This window comes from Microcaecilia unicolor, chromosome 14, assembly GCF_901765095.1.
Source record: "Microcaecilia unicolor chromosome 14, aMicUni1.1, whole genome shotgun sequence".
Taxonomy (NCBI): domain Eukaryota; kingdom Metazoa; phylum Chordata; class Amphibia; order Gymnophiona; family Siphonopidae; genus Microcaecilia; species Microcaecilia unicolor.
The window spans coordinates 11824945-11848784 of NC_044044.1; the positions used below are offsets into that span (position 1 = coordinate 11824945).

General features: G+C 41.1%; 1 long non-coding RNA gene across 2 annotated transcripts; it reads left to right on the forward strand.

The window, feature by feature from the left end:
- The first annotated feature begins 215 nt into the window (after window positions 1–215).
- On the forward strand, window positions 216–20448 carry LOC115457523. Of its 2 annotated transcripts, none has more exons than XR_003939971.1 (3): window positions 216–325; window positions 9656–9798; window positions 20060–20448. It is a non-coding gene; the product is annotated as an uncharacterized LOC115457523 (long non-coding RNA). The 2 variants fall into 2 exon arrangements; XR_003939970.1 differs by having other exon boundaries at window positions 20077–20448.
- Window positions 20449–23840: the final 3392 nt, after the last annotated feature.

Consider the following 23840-nt stretch of genomic DNA (forward strand, 5'->3'; position numbering starts at 1 on the left):
CTCCTGTGTCCTCGTGAAGCTGCGCCAGCAGCTGACGCGCGCGACCACCACCACGTTTTAAACCAATAGGAGCAGCAGAACTCTAACGTTAGCCGGTCGATACTAGAAATTCTTCGCTTCTTCTAGAGTCAAATCAATGCTTAGGGACTGACGGGCTACTTACTGAAGTAGCCGCCATTCAACTCGAGACACCCCCACCCCCCCCCCCCCCAACCAAAGCAACACACAATCATGAAAGGCAGATGTCCAACCGTCACTTTCGCCACAGCTGTAGTTAGTTTGCACCTGGCCCTGCTATTGTTAAAGAACCCACTCCAAAAGCGAGGTAAGTAGAAAAAGATAACGTTCTGCTTGGTTTATTTGGGATCTAGATGTTGTCAGTCTTTTGGTTAATTGTGGCCGGAGGCGTGGTATTTAATAAAAAACCTAGGTCTACGGTAAGAGAGAAGGAACAAATGTGAAAGACTGCTGCGAACTGCAATAATAATATTTATTTATTGCTCTTGTATCCCACATTTTCCCACCTATTTGCAGGTTCAATGTGGCTTACAAAGACCTGTTATGGTATTGTCGTACCAGGGTTAAGAATGCTATTGGTGGTACGAGATTATCTGATTATACGTAGGGTTACAGTATTTATTCTTTTCCCACTGTGCCTTATCTGCTCTCGAAGTCATTGCTTCATGTTCCTCGTGAGCTGTTCCCCGAAGGAGGTCCCTTGTCACCACATGAATGTTTGTGCTTATGTAGGAGCCAACTTTTTCAAAATGTTTGCAGGGGCTCAACGCGCCACACAAGAATGGTATTGCGCAAAAACCTGATAAGCAACTTTAGGGACAAACTGAGATTTTTTTTTTTTTTACTGATGTATTCTTTCATAGCGCAGTTCATTATCTACTGACTTTATTTTTGTCAAAATTGTGCCTCTAACTTTGTGCAATATTAAGTCCATAAGAAGTAGCTCCACAGGAAACTAAATCCAGAAAGGCTAATTGCCTAATATATTAATTACTAGTCATGGACAATATTTTTGTTTCTGCTAACTGCTGCTGTAATTGATTTAAAGGGTTAATGTCAACTTAATTTGCATTGAATTCCTTAAAAAATGTGGTAAATCCTAATAAATAGTGATCATTGTGCATGATGATAGCAACTGGAAGCTAACTGTAACAAAAATTACACGTGTGAAGGAAGAAGGATTTGTGATTGGACAAGAGCAGACAAATACCTCTGTGGCCCAGCAGCAAGCTCCATTGTGTGGATGGTTTAAACGACCAAAGTAAGCAAGAAATCCTTTCAGTTTTTAACAGAATTGGATATCGTGCTGTTCAGAATATCTTCTATCTGTGAGAAATTCCAACAAAATGAGATGTCAAATGGGGTTGATAGAGATACCAAAATGAAAATGGGAACCCGAGATTTGGTAGCTAGCGGTTTCAGGTGAGTGGACTTAACAGGTTCTTGCACAAACGAGTAGAGTCAAGTACGACTTTTGTGATGTGTAATGAACATGACATGGATATGAACATTTTTATACAGTGTGATTCTTTATGCTTTGAATAAAGGAAGACAACCATTGAACCCCTCAACTATCCAGTAAAAGGCAGCAAAGATGAAAGAGGTCGAGAAATATGTTCTTGAAGCTCAGAAAGACTTTTTTACCAGCAGATGAAATGGAAGATAGTTTATACTGTTACTTTTCAGGACTCTATTACTACAAATCATTTCTATAGCTGATGCTTTTAGACTTCATTCTGGGGTTCCTCAGGAATACGTTCTCTTGCCCACCCTTTTCAATATTTTTCTGGCCCATTTCTTGACTTTGGCCCAGACATTTGTTTACGCAGATGACATTCAAATACTCTATACTTTAGAAATGTGATATCAATACGATCCAAACATTAAATCAGAAGCTTATCAAGTTTACTGGAACCAGGCCACCACGCCTTTCAGTGGTCTGCTCACATACACCCTACCCCAGCTGATTATAGCTGAAGCACTCACAACCCTGGTATCCTTATATTAACATGATAAATAATATTTACTACTCAGAAGTGAAATAAAAGAAAATTTATTCTTTAGACTGGTAAAGTAGTTGCTCAGAAGCACAGGCTCATTGCAAGTCTGAAATACAGAAAAGAAACAGAGATGCCCTTCCTCCCAAGTCAGTTCCCTGGGTTGGAGGAAGTAAATCAGCCCCCCTTTACATAGGTCTCACTCGTATGTATACTTTTTGTACTACTGAAGATTCAGAGCATTATTTGTGTAGGCATGTGGCACTATCTAAAGCGCTTCGTGCCATTTTCAGACCCTAGCAACTCCTGAGGCAGGCCAGTGGGCCGAAACACAGTCGTGTCAAGTCAGTGTTGCTGATCTGTAAATTCTTCAGATCAATACAGTATGATCATTGTATTGAGTCACCTTCACTGTTTTTGTGTACAATTTTGGTACAAATCGTACAATAAGGAGGAAATTACCTTCTTAGCACATCCCACTTACCAATCATCTACCTTCTATTCCAGCCACATTTAACTTCTATCAGCTATCAGTTCATGCCTTACTTCTAGAAATTACTGTTCCATCTTCTAGCCTGATCGTATGTCACATAAGCTATCTTTTCCCCACCATCTGAGCTTTGTGACCTTTAGCTTCATTTGAGAGAGGCTCACTTCCTGTACATTAATGCCACTGAGGTATTTAAATGTCTATATCATATCCCCTCTCTTCCAGCGTATACATGTTGAGGTTCCTAACCTGGCCCTATATGTTTTATGACCGAGACAGCTTAACAAGTTTTGTAGCTGCCCTCTGGACTGACTCCATCCTGTTTATATCCTTCTATATATGCAGTCTCCAGAATTGCGCACAGTACTCTAAATGGGGCCTCACCAGAGACTTGTACAAGGGCACTATCACCTCTTCTTTTTCCTCCCCCCCCCCCCCCCCCCCCCCCCCCGCTTGTCATCCCTGTCCTTAGGCATCTAAGCATCCTTCTGGCTTTAGCCATCGTTTTTTCTATCTTTTTGGAGACCTTAAGATCATCAGACACAATCACCCCAAGTCCCGGTCTTCTTTCGTACACAGAAGCATTTCACTCCATACATTGTACTGATCGCTAGATGCCAACTGATCTCCAACTGTAACATCAGAAACATTGTCCCCCGTTTGTGAGCACCAGGTCTAGGATAGCTTCATCCAATGGATGATACTAGGAAGAAGTCTTGATGAATTATTATGAAGCATTCCTTGGGAAGAGAAAGGTTTTTAGCCTCTTCTGAAGCTGAGGTAGCTGTTTTTCGTTCTGATGGGAATAGCTAGAGTTCATATTTTGACTCCCAAGTACGGGGAATAGAGAGCTGAAAATCTTCGGATTTCAAATTGTCTTTTGAAATGGTGATGCTAGTATTAGTTGTTGTTTCAGTCTGTTAGACTGGGCCAGATCTAGCAAAGGTGAAGCCCTGTAAGATTTGGAAAACTAAACAAGCAGTCTTTTTGCTATGGGAAGCCAGTGCAGTTTGTTTAGGTGAGTTGAAACACTAGTATATCTATTCAATCTGTATATTAGTCTTGCAGCTGTATTCTGTATGATTTCTGGAAGAATGAAGTGTATTGTAATAATAGTTTCTTTTTAGCTGATTGTGTGAATCTGTTTTTATTATTGCTTTTATTGTTGCTTATGTTCTAGATTATGCATGTTTATATATATATTTTTTCCCTATCCTGGATAAAGGCGGGATACAAATAAAATAAATTAATAAGAAGCTTTCTGATTCTTCTTTTATTACCACCTGAACATTCAGTATTAGCTTATTGTTTTACTTTCCATAGTTGTATACATTGTTACTCCTTTGTTCGTGGTGATGATTAATTTCATAGTGCTCTATACAAATAAAAATCTATATCTGTTAATTTTCTAGAGATGTGTAGTTCTAAAGAACTACAGAGTAGAGGAATAGCCTAGTGATTAGAGGAGCAGACTGAGAGCTAGGAAAAGCCAGTGTTCTAATCTTAGAGGTCCCTTGTTACAAGTCACTTAACCCTCATTGCATCAAGTAAGACCTTTGGGCACAGGGAAATATCTACGAGGGATGTGAATTCATTTAAAATGACATAGAAAATATTAGCACTTCCAGTGTTTCTTGTGATTAGCAAATGAAAACGGGCAGAAAAAAAAAAGTTGTGTGAATTTTGTGTGCAATCAACAATGCCCACTCTGAAAAAGCATACACTCTTCATGAATAGTGCACGTTCTTCCCAACGTTGCTCCTGTGATGACATAAATGGGGAGACCGACCAGACATTCCTGGAAACAATTTGGAAAATGACACAAAACTACAAGTTTCTGTCTGCACACCACTACTGGAATAAATTTTTTTTTTTTTTTTTTACTTCTTCCCATCCCCCAGCAGATAAGTGAGATGTACAGAGCTCTGTATCTATATGGCACTGTATGAAAAATGTTACATCTACTTTCTCATGCTGCTGTGCAACCCTATGGTGTTGTATAGTAATAAAATAACATCACTCTGTTATAGTGCTTGTATAAACTATGTATATGTTGATTCATTCTAGTGTTGGTCCTTATTTATTATTAGATAACATTTCTCTCTCTCTCTCTCTGCTTCGCCAGATCCTTCCTCGTGTTATCCACACCTTCCGGGATGTCCACCCTAATACCGAGTTTGGTATCATCTACAAAGAGACAAACCTTACCAGATTGCCCTTCTGTAATATCACTCACAAAGATGTTAAAAAGAGCCAGCCTAAGGACAGACCCCTGCGGTACACAGTCAGTCTCTCTATTCTTGACCTTGGACAAATATTCCAACTAATAGAAGGGAGAAGTGAGAGTCCACCAGCACCTGCAGGGTCAGCCCGAGTATCTGATGCCAAGATGATCCTTCACCCTTGTATCTAGCCTGGAAGCCAACTGAATTTTGGTTTCAGTTATGACAAGACACCAGCCCAAATTCCTCTCTGCCAGGTTTCTGTTTCGGCCGAAAGGTTATTTTCAGTTTTTGGCCATATTTTCGGTTTCAGCTGAAAATGACCATGGAGTTTCTGTGTAAGGATAGGTATTAATCTGGCTTGTTCAGTTTTCTCAGGAGGTATACTGATGATCTAGGGCCCTCTGCATATTTACAGTACTGCCTTTTCCTGAGTAGGGTCCTTGCTATATAAGTTTGGAAAGTTACGCCAGACCTAGAGGTCTGCTCTAGGTCCTGAATGAAGTTTTATTATTTCACAATATGCCTGATACAATGCAAAATTGTTTCTAAATTCAATCTCAGTAAGTTTTATAGGGAAATGTGCTGCCTCTGCTCTGTACCAGTTGTGGGAGATCCCAAGAGGACCTGTGATTGCCGAATATATGTTTTGCATTTAATATTAAGGGTCTGCAGAGAAAGCTACGGCTCAATGGGGGCTAAAAGATGCAGCCTACTGTAGTACCCCCTCCCAGCCCTCACTGTGGCCTGCAACCACTGATCCTTTACTGCTGCCTTCACTGCAGTTATCTGTTAGGGGCAGGATAGGGTACATCAAGGATCAGAACTGAGGTAGAGCAGGGCATTGTCAAGTTTCTCTTTCAAAACGTTGGTAACTGTAGGTGCACCATTCTTATACTGTATATAATACTAGTAAAAAAAGCCCCGTTTCTGATGCAAATGAAACGGGGGCTAGCAAGGTTTTCTTCAGAGTGTGCATGTGGGAGTGTGTGTGTCCCTGCCCTCTGCCCTCTCTCCCTTCCCCTGTGCTGTCTGTCCCCTCCCCCCTCACCCAGTCCGACTGTGGCGAAGCTCCCTTCACCGCAGTCAGAGACCTCACCGCAGGAGAAGGGCCAGACACAGCTGCAGCAGATGGTACAGAAGGCGCAAGCACCCCCAACACCGAAGCAGACTGATGTATCAGTCCCTCCAGAAGTTCTGGAAACAGGCCCAGATGCGCTCGTCGAGAGCCGCCATTGGAAAAGGCTGCGGGGTTGGTGGAACAGGCGTTGTCAATCTGTGGAGGCTCGGGAGCAGGCATCAGGCTGCTAGGAGACCGACGCATCGGCACCTGTATCGAGGGGGAGCGATCCTCTCGGCGCCGACGCTTCTCAGGTCCCGACTCTCTTGACGCCCTGGAGTTCCCGGTACCGTGCGTCGAAGGAGAATGATGACGGTGCTTCTTCACCTTTGCTGGATGCCTGTCATCGAGACTCCTCGGTACCGATGAGGAGGACATGGAATCCTCACGTCTCCTTGGGGCCTGGTCCGACGAAAGTTGGTCCCGGGGGGCCTGCATAACAGCAGGCCTCGAGACCCACTCGACGCCTCACTGCTCCCAGCGCGAGTTGGTCTCTCAGCAGCCATTACTTCTACTTCCGATGTCGATGCTGCTGCTACTACTACTATAAATCATTTCTATAGCGCTACCAGTCGTATGCAGCACTTTACAATTGAACATGAAGAAAGAAAAGAGAGTCCCTTCTCAAAAGAGCTGACGTCGAAGGCACTGGATATATCAGGCGTGGGTATCGGTACCTGAGATGGGCCGGTTGCACCGAATACAACGTTTGAAGCCACTGGGTGTCTTCAATGACATGGAAGGAAAAACGGCTTCGGCGAAATCAAAAGACGTGATTGTGCCTATTAAAAGAAAAAAGGGCACAAAAAGAAAGGAAGAACCCTAAAGCCGGCCTCGTTGAAAAACAAAGGAAACTTTTAAAAGGGGGGGGGGGCTAAACTAAGAATAGCTACGCAGAGTTTTTTTTTTCTTTAAAGAAAAAATGACGAAAAAATAAAGAAAAGAAAGAATGATAGAAGTCGTCAGATTCTCTTCCTGGGCCTTACGAGGAGCACAGAAAAAAAAACCTGTCACCTCGTTCACGGACAAGAAAAAACTGAGGAGGCACACTCAACAGAACGGGCGGGAAGTCATCCGCGCATGCGTGGTGCATGCGCCAGAAGGCTCTGGCAAAACTTTTTAATTTCGCTAGTGAAAATTTTCCATTTCCTGGGCCGACGCGGATGTCGATCCACAGCAGCCTGCATGTCCTCGGAGAATAAGCTTTACAAGTTGCTTTTATTGAAACTTTGCGCTGTACGCCTTGCCTTTAAGCCATAATTACATTTTTATTTGGTTTGGGGGCCTTAGAGTTACTCATTGGCACTAAGAACAAGGAGTTTTGTGCTTAATCAACTTGGAGAAGCTGTGGTATTTATCTGCTAGATCCCGGTGGTGTCCATTCTTGATAGTTGCCTTTTGTACTGCCCGTTGGTGAGGCAATTAGAGAGATTGGGAGTTTTCTAGTCTGGAGGAATCAGGGCTGGTAGAGAGCTATCAGAGTCCAAGCTCTCTATCTTTATTTTTAGTGATTCAGTGGTTGTATACTTTGGGGGAGGAGGGGTTGGGGAGAAGTTGGGGGAGTTATCTTGTTGATATATAGGATTACACTTGAAAATGTTAAAAATTGTTTTTTGTGCTGTTACCCTTGCCTTTTTTCCTTTGCTCTTTGATAAAATTGTTTAAACATAAAAATGGTTCCAGGAATGTTATGGGGAAACCACTGACTGTGTGCTTGACATCAGTGCTGGGAGAATGGTAGAAACTATTATAAAGAATAAAGTAGTGCAGACATAGATAAAACATGGTTTAATAAGACAAAGTCAACACAGATTTAGCTAAGGGAAGTCTTTCCTCGCCAAGCTGCTACTTTTTTTTTTTTGAGGGTGTGAATATATGTTCATAAAGATGAGCCAGTTGATATAGTGGATATGGGTTTTCAGGAAGCATTTGCTAAAGTACTGGGACACCTACAGTCAGATTTTTAGGATACCCACAATGAATATGCATGGTACAGATTTGTGTGCATTACCTCTATGGTATGCAGATTTATCTTGGGCATATTTACTGTGGATATCTTGAAAACCAGACTTGCTTAGTGTGCACTGAGGACTGGGTTGAGAACCCCTGGGTTAAAAGATAGAAAACTGAGATTAAAGTTAATGTTCAATCTTCTCAATAGAGGAAGGTAAATGGATGACCTCAGGTATCTGTACTGGGACCGGTGCTTTTTAATGTATTTACAAATGATCTAGAGTTGTTAAACCACATGCGGATTGTGAGAAATTTTGTAGGGGATCCATCCAAATGGCAGATGAAATCTAATGTGGAAAAGTGCAAAGTGATACATGTTGGGAATAACAACCCAAATTATAGTTGGATTCCACATTGCCCAGGAATAAGATCAAGGCATCATTGTGGACAGTGTTGACATGTTCTGTTCAGTTCAGTTCATTGCAGCTAAAAAAGCAAAAAGAGAATGCTGGAAGTTATTTGGAAAGGAATATACAATGCAAGAGAGGATATCATATTGTCTCTGTATCACTCCATTCACCTTTAATGTTGGTCGCTGCATCTCAAAAAAAATATATAGCAGAATTAGAAAAGTTACAGACAAGGGTGACCAAAATGATAAAGGGGATAGAAAAACTCTCTATGGAGAAAGGTTAAAGAGATTGGGGCTCTTCATCTTAGAGAACAGATTGCTGAGGGATGATATGATAGAGATCTATAAAATCCTGAGTGGTGTGGAATGCAAATTGTTTACTCATAATATCCAAGGGCTGGGGGAAATGCCATGAATCTACAAAACAGTACATTTAAAACCGAAAAAAATATTTTCTCCTAATGCATAGTAAAGCTTTGGAACTTGTTGCAAGAGGGAGCAGTTGGCATAGCTGAGTTTAATAAAAGACTTTGGGCAACTTTCTGGAGAAAAACAGACTTATTAAAATACACCTGTGGAAAGAAGCATGGAAACCCTGGAATCCTGCCAGTGCCTTGTGACCTGGATTGGCCACTGTTGGAAACAGGATACTGGGCTTTATGGGCCTTTGACAAGTCTTACATTTTTATTGTAAAACACATACATTCAAAACACCCACAAATGTGATTCTGACTGCAGAGTATGAAGCACCGTACATTGTTTCTGCCAACTTGAAGGTCCATGTACAAGGCATGAAGAAGACAGACAGATCTTTGTAGGCAGCAGTGGCTCTGGTCCCCTCTTCTTTCTGATAGCAGCTGATTTAGCAGAAAGATAATCTGCTAAATTACACATTGGGAGGGATGCAGTTCTATAAGTGGATGCTGCCATTGAAGTATCCCCAATGGTGCACAGTGAGAACCTATTCTGTAGCGGTATCTGGGTGTCCAGCTTCTGTTATAGAACACTAGGTAGACTTACATGACTGTGATCACTTAAATGCAGCAGGGATGCATGCATCTTAAAGTAGTTAAGCTTGTATGTGGGAGCTCCACTTATTGTTATATGTTAAGTGGCATAGCATGTGCCATTACAGACTATCACCTAGTCACACTGTCACTTTCAGGGGTAAGTGAAAATGACAATATTCTGTATATTTATGCATGCAAGGCGTGCATAAATGTGGGTGCCTAGTGATGCTGCTACTGTAAAGTTTCTTGATGATTTTTTTTGTCAAATTTTAGGTTTCACAATTTTGTAATATCGCCAGTACTTATTTAAAGGGATATCAGTTTAGATAGAAACATGACAGCAGATAAAGGCCATATGACCCATCCAGTCTGCCCATCCTCTGTAATCCCTAATTCTTCCATTTTTGCATATTCTGTTGGTCATTGTGGACAGGAACAGCAAACAGGAAAGACCTCCACGTCAGAAAATCCAAACAAACAGGAGTAGAGGCTGACCAAAGGACGAATCCAACACTGGAGATAGTGCTATTGGTAGCTTGAACAAAATGAATTTCATTAATTTTGTAATGGTTTCCGGTGAGTACATACTTCTAATTTGCAATTATTTCCATTTTAACAATGATATCTCAAATCATGAGCACTTCTATGAGCACCAGACTGGCACCCCAATATGCTAACCTCTTAATTGCAGAACTGGAAGAGACGTTTTTATTATCCCACTAAACCGTCAGGTAGGATGCCGAATATAAGACCTTGTATTATAGAACTGAATCTCCCTTAAATATTTGGGCCTAGGTATATGCTAATTTTCCTGCACCTTAATCCTGCCCTGTTTATAGACAGTATAGAAAACTGGTAAAACACACATGTTGAATTTGTACCACTGAATTGGAAAACTATCATGCATCTCATAACTGTGTGTAATGGCATTAATAGCTAAAAAGCTGTATGCATAATAAGGTAGCTTGTCTCATCCACTGGAAGCTGTGTATCATATTGCTGTGCCAGAAAAACACTTAAGATAATGAACCTAACATCTCTCTGGAAATTGGAGAGATTGTGATCACCTGTGACATTCCTGCTTTCACAGACAGATTGTGTTAAAGTGCATAGAGAAAGAGGAGATCCTCGAGTAATCGAAGACCACGAAAATGTGGCAGAAAATATACAATTTGTCCCAATTATATTGGGTAACTCTGGAATGATTTAAAAGTTTTCCACTACATCTATATAGGGTACCTATACATATTACATCTTATGAACTCCAGAAGGATGCTCTTCGGAACAACATAACTTGGCATGGGGTGAGGTACATCCCTGTAGAGTATGTGCAAAATTAACAACTGATCATCTTGGAACCAGCACTATAGCAACCACAACTTTAAAAATTGGATTTTTTTTTCCCCAAGTACTTTTGAGCAGATGCAAATGAAGTCTTTTTTGAAATGTTATTATGACCGTTTTATCATATTTTAAGTATTATATCATAAGCAATATTGTGCTGGAAAAGAGTATTTTAAGACCAATGGATATATTTTCACCTGACTGCTGCTTACTGATGAGTTGTTCCTCTGAGGTCCTTCCTCGGAGGTCCTTTCTTTTTTAATTTATAGAGAATAGTAATTCTTTCTGTTTTTCTGGCAATCAAATAAAACATTCTGTTTCTTAAGCCCAATGGAGGGCTTTGTTTAGCTAGTGAAAATAGCTGCTTAAAGGGAAAAGCTTGTGCTAAACTCTTCTTAATGTGCCATGGTTGGTGTCACTTTCCCAGGCCACACTATCCACTTTTTTGTGTTTGTGTCCTACAATTGTCTGATGGCAATTCGAGTTAATCCAGAATTCAAAAGAGAATTCTCCAGTCTACAGAAACTTAATCCATTAGGTTTACCAGTATCCAGCCTAAAGAGCATGGTGACAGTCACCACCTCATATTAGCAGGCACCTTGTCTAAAACCTATTATTCTGAACACAATGTGGCATTACAGGAGCTTCCAATTTTCTTTATCAAGCAATATTTGTCATTCAAATCTCAGTTTTTATGAAGTGCAACTTATTGCAGTGATGAAAAATACAATGTACCATATAGGATGATGTACAAGTAACATATCATTCTAAAACATAACTTTTGGCCATTCACTGGATTCTTAAATGCACTGATATTCAAAGAAACATCACAAATTATGCAGTGTCTACATTTAAAATGCCCTCCTTTATTGAACCATACAAAAAGATCATAACATTGCTGGTCACAAATACTCTTTCAATTTTGTTTCCTCTACTTAAAGGCAAACAATATCCTCTGCTGATCAGGGTGAAATGATAAAAATTTCCAGTATTTTATTAATGATCACTCTTATTCTAATTGCCATTGGGGAATAACGCATCACATAAGGTATTAGGTCTTTATTCCATTGCACTAATGAATGCATTAGATCTCGATCACTGAATGATGCCCTCATATACTTTTCTTGACAGTGACAATATCATAGTAACATAGTAAATGATAGCAGATAAAGACCTGTATGGTCCATCCAGTCTGCCCAAGAACATAAACTCATTTTACATGGTATGTGATACTTTATATGTATACTCGAGTTTGATTTGTCTTTGCCATTCTCAGGGCACAGACCGTAGAAGTCTGCCCAGCACTCTTCTTGTACTAAAAGTGCTGAAGCTAATGTCGAAGCCCCTTAAAATTTACGCTCAAGCCCACCCATATCTATTCAGTCATGATCAGGTCGTAGACCGTAGACATAGGCATAGACCCAGCACCGGTTTGGTTTTGCTTCCCAATTATTGGCATTGCCACCCAATCTCTGCTTCCATGGATCTATTCCTTCTAAACAGGATTTCTTTGTGTTTATCCCACGCATGTTTGAATTCCATTATCGTTTTCATCTCTACCACCACCCGCGGGAGGGCATTCCATGTATCCACCACCCTCTCTGTGAATAAAATACTTCCTGACATTACTCTTGAGTCTGCCCCCTTCAACTTGAATTCATGTCCTCTAGTTCTACTGCCTTCCATTCTCTGGAAAAGGTTTGTTTGCGTATTAATAACTTTCAAATATTTGAATGTCTGTATCATGTTACCCCTGTTTCTCCTTTCCTCCATGTTCAGGTCATTAATGTTTTTTTGATGAACATATATGATATTGAAAAACTGCAAGAATGAATGCCTTGCTTTCAATTCTGAATGATATCGTATCATAAAAAGATATTGTGATCAGTAGTTTGAGAACACAGAGAATAAAAATGATTATCAATGCAATTAATCTGTACATCCACAAAACGACTAGCACTAAAATACATATCAGACTGAATGGCACTCGAGTAAGAATTAAACCAACCAGTTCAGATTCAATACCAGACCAAAGCATGAACACGTCATTGATGTACTGATGCAATAAGTCAATCTACGCTTCTTCCTTTTCCTTCATCAACCTGGAATGCTTTGCCGAGACTACTGAAAGAGACATTGGATCACCAAACATTTAAGAAAATTACTAAAAACTTATCTGTTTAGTAAGGCATATCCCAAAGACCACAATACTCTATAATCCCCTATTTCCGTTTGGTTTGATTACCCGCATATGGCCTTATGTCCGTTTCCCTCTTGTTGCTCCTGTATTCCCATCCGTATTCTTTTATTAAGCTGCTTATGCTATTGTCTTTAATTTTTATATAACTATTTTATCCTGCTGTACTTTGTAATTTCTTGTCACTTTGTTAGCCACATTGAGCCTGCACAAACTGGGAAAATATGGGATACAAGTGTACCAAATAAATAAATACTAACATTAATGAAGAATGCCTCAACCATTCAGCTTCAATGTACTTGAAGGAGTAGCCGGCAGGGTGGAAGGAGATAAAGGAAGCGGAAAGACTGGGTTAAACTGAAAGAGGCTATAAAAGGGACAACAGATCTTTCTATAAAGAAAGTAAAGAGAACCAATATGGTTCTTCAAAGATATGACTGCAGAAATAAAGGTGAAAAAAAGTTATCCTTCACAACATACAGAAGATCACAAAAAGAGGAACAGAAAATATAATACTGTGTAAAGCTGGGAAATAAAGAAATCAAGATAACAAAATAATGCATGTCAAAAGATGAATGAAAAAAAGTCTTGTCACCTCACTTTGCAAATATATTTGCCAGAGATGAAATTACAAGATTCAGAGATATTGAGGGTCAATATGTAGATAGAGCCGAGGGAAAAGACATTACCTTAGGTCTATAACATTCTTAAATAATGCATGGAGGCAAATTTTCAAAGCACTTAGACTTGCAAAGTTCCATAGTAACCTATGGAACTTTATGAGTCTAAGTGCTTTGAAAATGAGCCCTCATATGGTGTCTTTCAAATAAGGTATACCCAGTATTAGGACTCATTAATGGAGTAAGTAGGCATTTACTTATATAAAAGGAGCATCAGTAGAAACTATAAGGTGTTTTAGTGGACACTTTTTAAAAATAAAGTTTTGGGTGCTTTTGGGGGGGGGGGGTTCCTCTACTGCTCCCATATGGTTTTTGAACTTTTGGTGAGCTTTCAGTCTGGCCACCCTAACCTCTTTGATGAACTTAGTACTCTTAATATGAGTCACTACGTCTTCTCTGGACCCTGTCCCTTCAGTGTGGTTTTGGATCACCCAGCATGATCCGATTCTTTTGGATTTACTTATGTATAGTAGCCTATCCATGGGTGATGTTTCTATGGCCTGGAAGCATACTCTTGTGCTTCCAGTTTTGAAAACCGGGGAGCCGCAAAGGCCTTAGGCGCACACTGTTGACGAGAACGAGCGTGCTGGGACTGAGCCTGGACAGGCTGCCGAGAAGCAGGAGTGTACCTACGCCTAGCATAGGAATAGGGAGCACTTCTCTTCCCTCCAAAAAACCTCCTAGATGAGGAGGTAGTAGCAGAATATGCCTGGCGGGAGAGAGAATCCATAGCATCATTGTGCTTCTTGAGCTGGTCAACCAGATCCTCTACTTTCTCACCAAAAAAGTTATCCCCCCGGCAAGGAATACCCGCCATCCACTGCTGGACCGAATGATCCAGGTCAGAGACACGTTGCCTTGAGAGTCTGCGCATCACTATACCTTGAGCAGCGATCCTGGACGCTACATCAAAAGTACCCCTGGCCAGGAATTTTCGACATGCCTTCTGCTGCCTGACTACCTGGCGAAAAGGCTCCGCTTGCTCCGGAAGGAGTGCATCAACCAAGCTAGACAATTGCCTCACCAAGTTCCACAAGTGGATGCTCGTAAAGAGCTGGTATGTTTGGATCTTGGCAGCGAGCATAGTGACCTGATACGCCTTTCTCCCAAAAGAGTCCAAGGTTCTAGATTTTCTGCCTGGGGGTGTCGACGCATAGTCCCTAGTACTCTTGGCTCTTTTGAGAGCGAAGTCCACCACCATGGAATTGTGAGGTAGCTGAGACCTCATCAATCCAGGCTCCCCGTGGATCCGATATTGGGATTCAGTCCTTTTCATGATCACGGGATTAGACAGAGGGAACGAGCAGTTCCGCATAAAGACTTCCTTCAGTACATTATGCAAAGGAGCCGTTGCAGCCTCTCTAGGCGGAGAAGGATCATCCAGGACCTCGAGCATCTCAGCCCTGGGCTCATCCTCAACCTCCATAGAGAAGGGAATAGCCGCAGCCATTTCCCGGACAAAGGAGGTAAAGGGATAGACTCTCCTGTGGAGATAGTCTCCTTTCTGGTGGAAGGGAGGGTTCAGAAGGAATCCCATAGGACTCATCAGAAGAAAAGTACCTGGGATCCTCCTCTTCCTCCCACGAACGCTCATCTTCAGTATCGGACAATACATCTCTCAGAGGAGTCCGAAACTGAGCCTGCCTCGATGCCGAAGAACGACGACCTCGATGGCGGTGCTGAGAAGTCGACGCCCGCCTGGACTCCGGTGAAGCTTCCTCCACCGACGTTGAAGGGGAGTTGACCTGGGTGGCAGCAGACACTGATGCTGCAGGCGGCACCAAGGTCGGGGACCTCAAGACAGGCGACAGGCCAGATACAGCTGCAGCAGACGGTACGGAAGGCACAAGTACCCCCGACACCAAAGCAGACTGGCGCAGCAACCCTTCCAGCAGCTCTGGAAGCAGGGCCCTGATGCACTCGTCGAGAGCCGCCGTCGGACAAGGCTGCAGGATCAGTAAACGAGCCAGTGGCAGAATCTGTCAAGGCTCGGGAGCAGGTACCGGGCTGCTAGACAGACTCATCTGCACCTCCTAAATAGAGGGAGATCGATCTTCTCGGCACCGACGCTTCTTGGGTGCCGAATCCCTTGACGCCCCGGAGCTCTTGGCACCGTGTGTCAAAGGAGAACGATGACGGTGCTTCTTCGCCTTTGCTCAACGCCCGTCATTGAGACTCCTCGGTACTGATGAGGAATATGTGGAATCCTCATGTCTCCTCGGGGCCGGGTCCCACAAACGTCGGTCCCGGGGGCCTGCATAACAGGAGGCCTCGAGACAGGTGTAGACCCACTAGATGCCTCACTGCTTCCAGCAATAGTTGGTCGTTCCGCAGCCATTACCTTCGCTCCCAACGTCGATGCGTCCCTCGATGTCGACGCCGCCGACCTCTGTACTGAAGTCGACATCGAAAGACCGGACCGAGCACCAAAAAGCTTCTCTCGTTGGGCTTCTCGAGACACTTACTACTACTACTACTACTACTTAACATTTCTGCAGCGCTGTACAATTTAACATGGAAGGACAGTCCCTGCTCGAAGAGCTTACAATCTAAAAGACAAATGTACAGTTAATCTGAAAGGTCAGACAGATTGGGGCAACCTATATGTTCGAAAGGTTAGGTTCCGAAAGCAGCATTGAAGAGGTGAGCTTTAAGCAAGGATTTGAAGATGGGTAGGGAGGGGGCTTGGCGTAGGGATTCAGGAAGACTGTTCCAGGCATAGGGTGAGGCAAGGCAAACACTTGAGTCTGTTTCTTCGTGCGAAGACACAGACTACAAGTGGCTGGGCTATGGTCAGGCCAAAGGCACTGGATACACCAGGCGTGGGTATCGGTACCTGAGATGGTCCGGTTTCACCGAGTACAACGTTTGAAGCCGCTGGGTGCCTTCGATGACATGGAAGGAAAAACAGCTTCGGAGAAATTAAAAGACACGACAGTGCCTGTTAAATTAAAAAAAAAAAGGGCACGTAAAGAAGGGAACAACCCGACCGTGTGGCCCAAGCTGGCCGCGTCGAAAAACAAAGGAAACTTTAAAAGGGCAAAAAATAAAGAGAACTGCGGGAAGTTTGTGGGGTTTTTTAAGTGTAAATTTCTATTAATAAAAGAAAAAAAATAAGCAAAAGCCACAAAACGGATGAGACTCTTTCCCGGGCCTGAGAGGAGTGGAGAAAAAACTCAACCGCACCTCAATACGGAGAATAAATAACTGAGGAATGTATTCACGCGACAGGCAGGAAATCGGTCCGTGCATGCGCAGTGCACACTGCAAGTGCATCAGAACACTCTGGCAAGGTTTTTTTTTTAATATTTTGCTTGCAAAATGCTGGTTCCCGGGCCGACGCGGACATCAACCCAGCCTACTTGTCCTCAGAGAATTTAGTATTTCACTAATTATCACAGCATATTGATGATTCTCATGTTTTTCACCCCAGACCCCCATTGGTAAATTTAGCCCTCTTTCTCCATCCCCCCTTCCCCATGGCCGTGTGTGTGTGTATCTGTGTAATTTTTTTCCCTCCGTGTATGTGTGTGTATATAATATAACAATTTAGCCATTAAGACAGGCTGCCGGGGCCTTCCCTCTGCACATCTAGCCTACTCTGTATTCAACTCTCTGTTCCCATAAGAATCCATGACAACATAAAATCAAACTGGGTTGAGAAAAGATTTTCTAAGTCATAGCTTTTTTTCACCGACTGAAATGAGGACTTTTAAAAGTACAAATATAAAGCTTGGCATTCGTGAACAGACAGCTTGTGCTAAGTGCTGCCTGACTCACAGGATTAAAATGAGTAACGTTGTATTTGGTGCATGCTAATGTCCATTAGCACATACTAATCTTTAGTCAAAATGGCTGGTAGCATCCTGTCAGCCAACAGTAAGGAGTGAGGAAGCAAAGTCAAAGCTCATCCAATGAATCAGATCTTTGCCTCAGAAATAATGTAAGCCAAATGTCAAAAGGCTCGACACTGCTGTGTTTCAGCAGACATGCCTTCGTCAAGAGCCTTATCTTATTGACCACATAAACTATTGTGTAAACTGTGAACAGGTACAAATATAATGCACATTAGAGTGGGATGTGTAGAGCGGTTATACTTTCTCAGCCTCACCTGTCTGCCGAAACATGGCCATGTCGAGCCTTTCGACATTTGGCTTACATTATTTCTGAGGCAATAAAACACCTGATTCATTGGATGAGCTTTGGTTTCCTCCTTTTTATTTATTTATTTTGCTGCTTCCTGCCTGACTTTTGGTTGTACACGCATCTGTGAGGTTTGAAGCTTCTCTGCTGTTTGTTCCTGGTAGCATACAGTCAACATGCCTTTTTTAGTATGAGATGCAGAAAGGAGACACTGAGTGCAAAAATAGGCTCTTATCCCTCTTTTATTAATAGTGCACAGATCCACGCTACAAAAAAATAGTAAAGAAACTTTATACATAGGCAATTTATTTAACTTGCATTTCTGCAACAAAAAAAGAATTTTTGTTTTCTGTTTTATTCTTTAATTATTATATTATACAGTATTTGGTGGCAACCCCCCTTACCCACAAGGAGTGTACTTTTAAAATATCAGGCAGTATTAAGACATGGTAATCTAGAACATCCATTACTAACTGCTAGTTTATGTTCATATGAGAGGGCTGTCTCCAAATGTCTTACCGGGTATCCTTTGACCACAGGCTGCGAGGAGAAGGTTACCTAATCTCATCTGTTATAAATGTGCCTGGTTTAGCGGAGAGGTGTCTCTGTGCTATAGGCATATCTGCTTTATAGGAGACATCTTTCTATTACAGGTTTGTGTGGTGGTATGGGCAGATTCTGTGGCTAAAAGTTGCACAGTAATTCACATTAGTTCGAACCTAGCTCAAAATTCTTTTGTAAACACACAATATTCTTAAATAACAATCAAAAGTTCAAGTTTTTGCATCTCAAGTCTATTATCTTTTGTACATGTAAAAATAAATATAAAATAAATACCAAAAAAACAATATGTTACATTATTTTCACAATTTTATTTTTGTTTTGTTTTTTTTAAAGAGGCTTTTCTACCTAGCTTACTCAAAATTCAGCTAGCTTGAAACACTACCGAAATTATGTGCTCAAATATCGCGTTGTTTTCTCCTTTTGAGGGCAATTAACTTTGCTGAGAAAATGACTGAATTAGTCCAAGGTTTGCTATCACATTGTCACTAACTCCCGCTGGAGCCTATTGTGGAAGCCACAATGAGAATACACTCGTGGGAGAACCTGTAGGAAAAGAAATTTAGTTCCCTTCATGTGTGCAAAACCATGGAAAAGACAACTGTTACTTCCAAAATTGGTTTCTCCTTTTGAGGGCTAGATACCACTATGTCCTTTTAGCACTATACATACAGGGAGTAATCGAAGAATCCTGATTCTGCAGCTGTCCAAAGTTGTTTTTTCTTTTTTTGCTCTTGCCCTAATCAAAACTACTAACTAGCTAGGAAACATACACAGGACATACTAGGCACACTGAAATGGGCATGTATGTGTGACTTTTGTGAGCAGCAGTGCCATTATTAGGTCTTCTCTCAAGGGAGTGTTCTGGTTTGCATGTGCCAAGGAGGAGAAAAAAAAAGACCAGTGCTAGAGAACCTTTACAGCTATTTCTGGAAGGCAGTCTGACATCTTGAGTCACTCTAACTTCTTCTCTTATCCCATCTAAACATTAAAGGGTTCTCTTTGGGTGGCATGTTAGCTCACTTACATCTCAAGTAATGAGATGCCCTAGCACTTGCCTACTATCAGCTGATTTCAGGTTGTCAGGAACAGGGGACTACCGAGGACAATTTAAACTCCAAAATAATCCTCTTCCAATAAAATCAAACATTAAAAATTGATAAACCTTGATGCATTTGATTGAATTAAAAAGTTGACAAATTTATTAGAAGAGGATTATTTTGGAGTTGTATAGGTACAGGTTCGGTCATACCTGGTGTGCAGCTGTGCAAATATTTAGGCTCCTCTGGATAAATTGTATGTTTTCATTGAATCCCTACATGAACAAGCTGACGCAATCCCTGAATGCAAAGTCAAGCATGACAGCTTTCTGCAAATTTTAATTCATAATTAGTAAATATGGCAGATGCAAAAGTTTGGATGCCTGTCCAGTCAGTACTTTGCAATACCTCCTTTGGCAGAAATAACAGGTTTCAAACATTTCCTGTAGCCAGTTTAGTCTTTCTAGTTTTGCTTTTGGAATTTTTACTATTCGAGCTCAGAGATATTCTTAGATCTCTTTGCATGCACTGCATGTTTGGTATCTACCCACAAGTTTTCAATAATAATAATCAAGTTGAGGAAATATGAAGGCTGTTTCAAAACCTTCTTCTTTCTTTCCTGTAAATACTTGTGTGGTTGATGTTTGAGGTGTGTTTTGGATTGTCTTGCTGAAATAAAATAATGTCTTTTCAGCTTCAATTTCCTTACTGACTATGACATTATTCTAGAAGGCATGTTGATATTTTATTAAATCCATTCTTCTTTCTCTAGGATGATATTCTGAATACTGCAGAAACTTGTTAGTTATACTAAGCTCCAAGAAGCAGATAGTGTACTTTGGGTCTACTCAGCGTATTTTTTTTTTTGAAAGCTGGCCTTGTTCTTTAGGTGGAGGACAGCACCTTTCTGCAGGTTAAATGGCATCCAGAACTTCTAGTAGCTGATTCAAATGAATACATAATTGAAGCATCACCAGTCTGTTGATTAAATGGAATATATAACTTTAGACTACTGATGCAACTGAAAACCATTCAAAAACCAATCTTGCATACCACTCCCCATTACTGCTATCCTTAAGAAAGTGTTGGTAGGCTCTTATCCTACTGGCTCTCATAATCAATGGTCTGTTGAGGGACGAGGTCATCATATTGCAACCTTGCAATTAAGAGAATATTTTTAAAAAAAGAAACCCAAGACAAAGGAAAATAAAAACTGAAAATGCTCCATTTTGCTAAGGAAGCAAAAAGAACGAACTGTCTTAAAAAAAAAAAAAAAAAACAGCGAACGAACTCATCCAAGCAACCACGAGAGAGCATTCTCAAGCACAAGGGAAAGACAGCCTGCTGGCCAGAAGATAAGAGAGAGGACATTCCTGACACAGCCAGAGCAAGTGAATGCATAATTAGTTTATGATTAAATAATTTATCTCAATGTATATTTGAGCCTGCAAATAGGTGGGAAAATGTGGGATACAAATGCAACAAATAAATATTCTCCTTGCACAGTATCCCAAAAGAAAATATATGTACATGTAGGGGAGTGCTGTGGTAAATGCGTCACTCTTTTTCTTCCAAATATATCATGTGTGCTTGTCACCAAACAGTTCAATTTTTGTTTCATCAATCCAAAGTACTTTGTTCTAAAATGTTTCGGGTTCATCAGGGTTTTTCTTTTGCATACTTTAAACAAGAACTTTGTGATTGATCACAGAAAAGGTTTAATTCTGACAACTCGTTCAGTTCATTGTTTAATGAACACTGTATTCTGGACCGCTGTCAGCTGGGGTTCTGTTTTGCTTATCTGGCCAGGTTTCAGGCAGTTCTATCATCTGCACTTTTTCTCAACTTTCCAGATTTTGCCTTGAGTTTGTTTATGGATTATTAGATTTAATTTGTTATAGATCAATGTAAGTTCTCACAAGGGGCGTAGGCAGACCTCAAGATGGGAGGGGACCAGAGCCCAAAGTAGGGGGCACATTTTGGTCCGCCACCCTGCCGTTCCCCACCCACTGCTATCACTGTACATATCTTGGCTGGCGGGGCTCACCAACCCCCACCAGCTGAAGCCTTCATCCAGCGCTGTTCTTCGGCGCTACCGCCACATTGTCTGCCCTGCTCTCTCTCCCACTCACAGTCCGGCACACTCCTTTTAGTGAAACTGAGCATGCGCGCATGCTGAATTCCATTGAAACGAGCGTGCCAGACGAAAGCTTCAGCTGGCAGGGGTTGGGGACCCCTACCAGCCAAACCAGAGGCCCATAGCAAATTTGGGGGAGGGGGGGGGCCCAGGCCCAGGCCCCCATGTAGCTATGTCACTGGTTCCCACACGAACAGAACATGAAACTTCTAGCACCTTTCTTTTGATCTGCAAGTATCTCTAGTGATAACAAAAGTCTTTAAAACTTTGTGGAGGCTGAAAAGAATTAGACCTCTTTTCTCAAAAATTTTCAGGAAATTAGCCCAAACCCTAGTACTATTCCAATTTGATTATTGTAATGCAGTGTATGTAGGATGCAAGGATAGGGTCATAAAGAAACTACAAACTGCCCAGAACTTGTACGTAACGTCTCACGATTTAACAAGACATCATTACTCCTTTACTCATTACATTGGCTTCCGATCAAAGCCAGGATTACCTTCAAATTATGTGTCTTTGCATTCCAAATTATCCATGGTATGGCCTCTGATTATATGCTCCCTTTGATTGACTTCCCTATGCGTAATTCCATCCCTGGATCCAGAGAATTCCTATTTCTCCGTTACCCTAATTGTAAAAAGATTGTTTACAAAACAGGCCTCTCTTCTGACTTCTCCTATCAATGTACTAATTGGTGGAATCTTCTTCTAAGGGCTGTTAGATCTGTACAGGATTACAGTTGCTTTCAGAAATTATTAAGAACTTTTCAAGAAATTCCTGCAACAATATAATGGAAGACAGGAATGACCACTTTTATGCAAAATGCTGTTTCAAACTTTATCCTGTATAACCGCTTATAATTTGATGTTTGATACACAATACAACCTTGTAAAATAATTCATAAAATAACCTAAAGTTTAATATGGCCATTCATATTTATAACTATAATATGTATGTACTAAATTGGATTAGAAGCCACATGGAACTTGAACTCTGTTTGGGATAATGCGAGATACAAATGTCATTATAAATAAACTGTTACTTTGTGAAAGCACAGCAGCGTGGTTTTACAAATAATTTTATAGAAGGAGAAAGGAAATACCATTTCTGAAAGAGAAGTACGTAACAAAAAAAGATCATTTCCATTTATTAATAGTGGGCCAATATTCAGAAAACGCTAACCGCCAGATTCTATACACGGTGCCTAGATTCTGCATGGAGATACATGCATAACTTAATTGCAGTAAGAAAATAATCAGCATTTTTACCAGCACTTAAGCAATAATGAGCATTAATTGGCACTGCACCTAAATTGCAAAGCGCGCAGTTCAAAATAAATGTTCGTAGCTTAAAAGGGGTGTGTTTATTGGTGTTTCATGGGCATTCCAAAATTTCTGCACATTAATTACAGAATATGGGGTCAATGCAACTAAATCAATCGCAGGGATTTACACCAGGTTTTTATTGGTGTAAATGGCTGCGTGTAGATTTAGGCACTATGGTATCGACTAAGCATATTCTATACACTATGCCTAAATTTTATAGAATACGCTTAGTTCTGCACGGATTTGTTAGATGCCATAGTAGTGTCTATATTTGCGCCGTTTTCAGCTAAACTAAGCCATGCGCTAGTTTTGGTGTGCGAAATTGGCGTGCACTGGGCCACTCTTTACTACAGCAAGAAAAGAGCGTTTTTTGTTTTTTTTAAAACTGGGGCAGTAAATGATCATACACTAATATTAAAATTAGCACAGAAGGATCACCCTGCTCTCCCTAGACGATAATTCTGTAAATTTGTAAATAAACTCAGTTTACTTGGAAATAGATCCTGTATGGACAAATATATTCGCTTTGCAGGGGGTGAGATGATTGGAAAAGGTCAGAGAACAGCAAAAGGGGAGGATGGCGAGGTAAGGGGTTATTGTACAGAAGCAACATATGGTTCTATTAGGCTCTCTTCATTCATATTATGTAAAGGGCTTAAGCATAGGAGGACTGGAAGGGAAGGTTTTTGGAACAAGGAGTTTTTCATCAGAATGATAACCTATTTGAATGTTTTCATAAGAACATAAGAGTAGCCATACTGGGTCAGACCAATGGTCCATCTAGCCCAGCATCCTGTTTTCCAAACAGTGTCCAAGCCAGGTCACAAGTACCTGGCAGAAACCCAAATCATGGCAATACTCCATACTACAAATCCCAGGGCAAGCAGTTGCTTCCCATGTCTGTCTCAATAGCAAACTATGGACTTTTCCTCCAGGAATTTGTCCAAAGCCTGTTTTAAAACCAGATACGCTAACCGCTGTTACCACCTCCTCCGGCAAAGAGTTCCAGAACTTAACTATTCATTTTAGTGAAAAAATGTTTCCTCCTATTTGTTTTAAAAAGTATTTCCATGTAACTTCCTCGAGTGTCCCCTACTTGTACTTTTGGAATGAGTTTTGTTTCTCCATTTGTGATCTGTTGTCATTTACCAAAACAAAATTAATTAGCATGTTGCCGTTTACTGCCTGCAC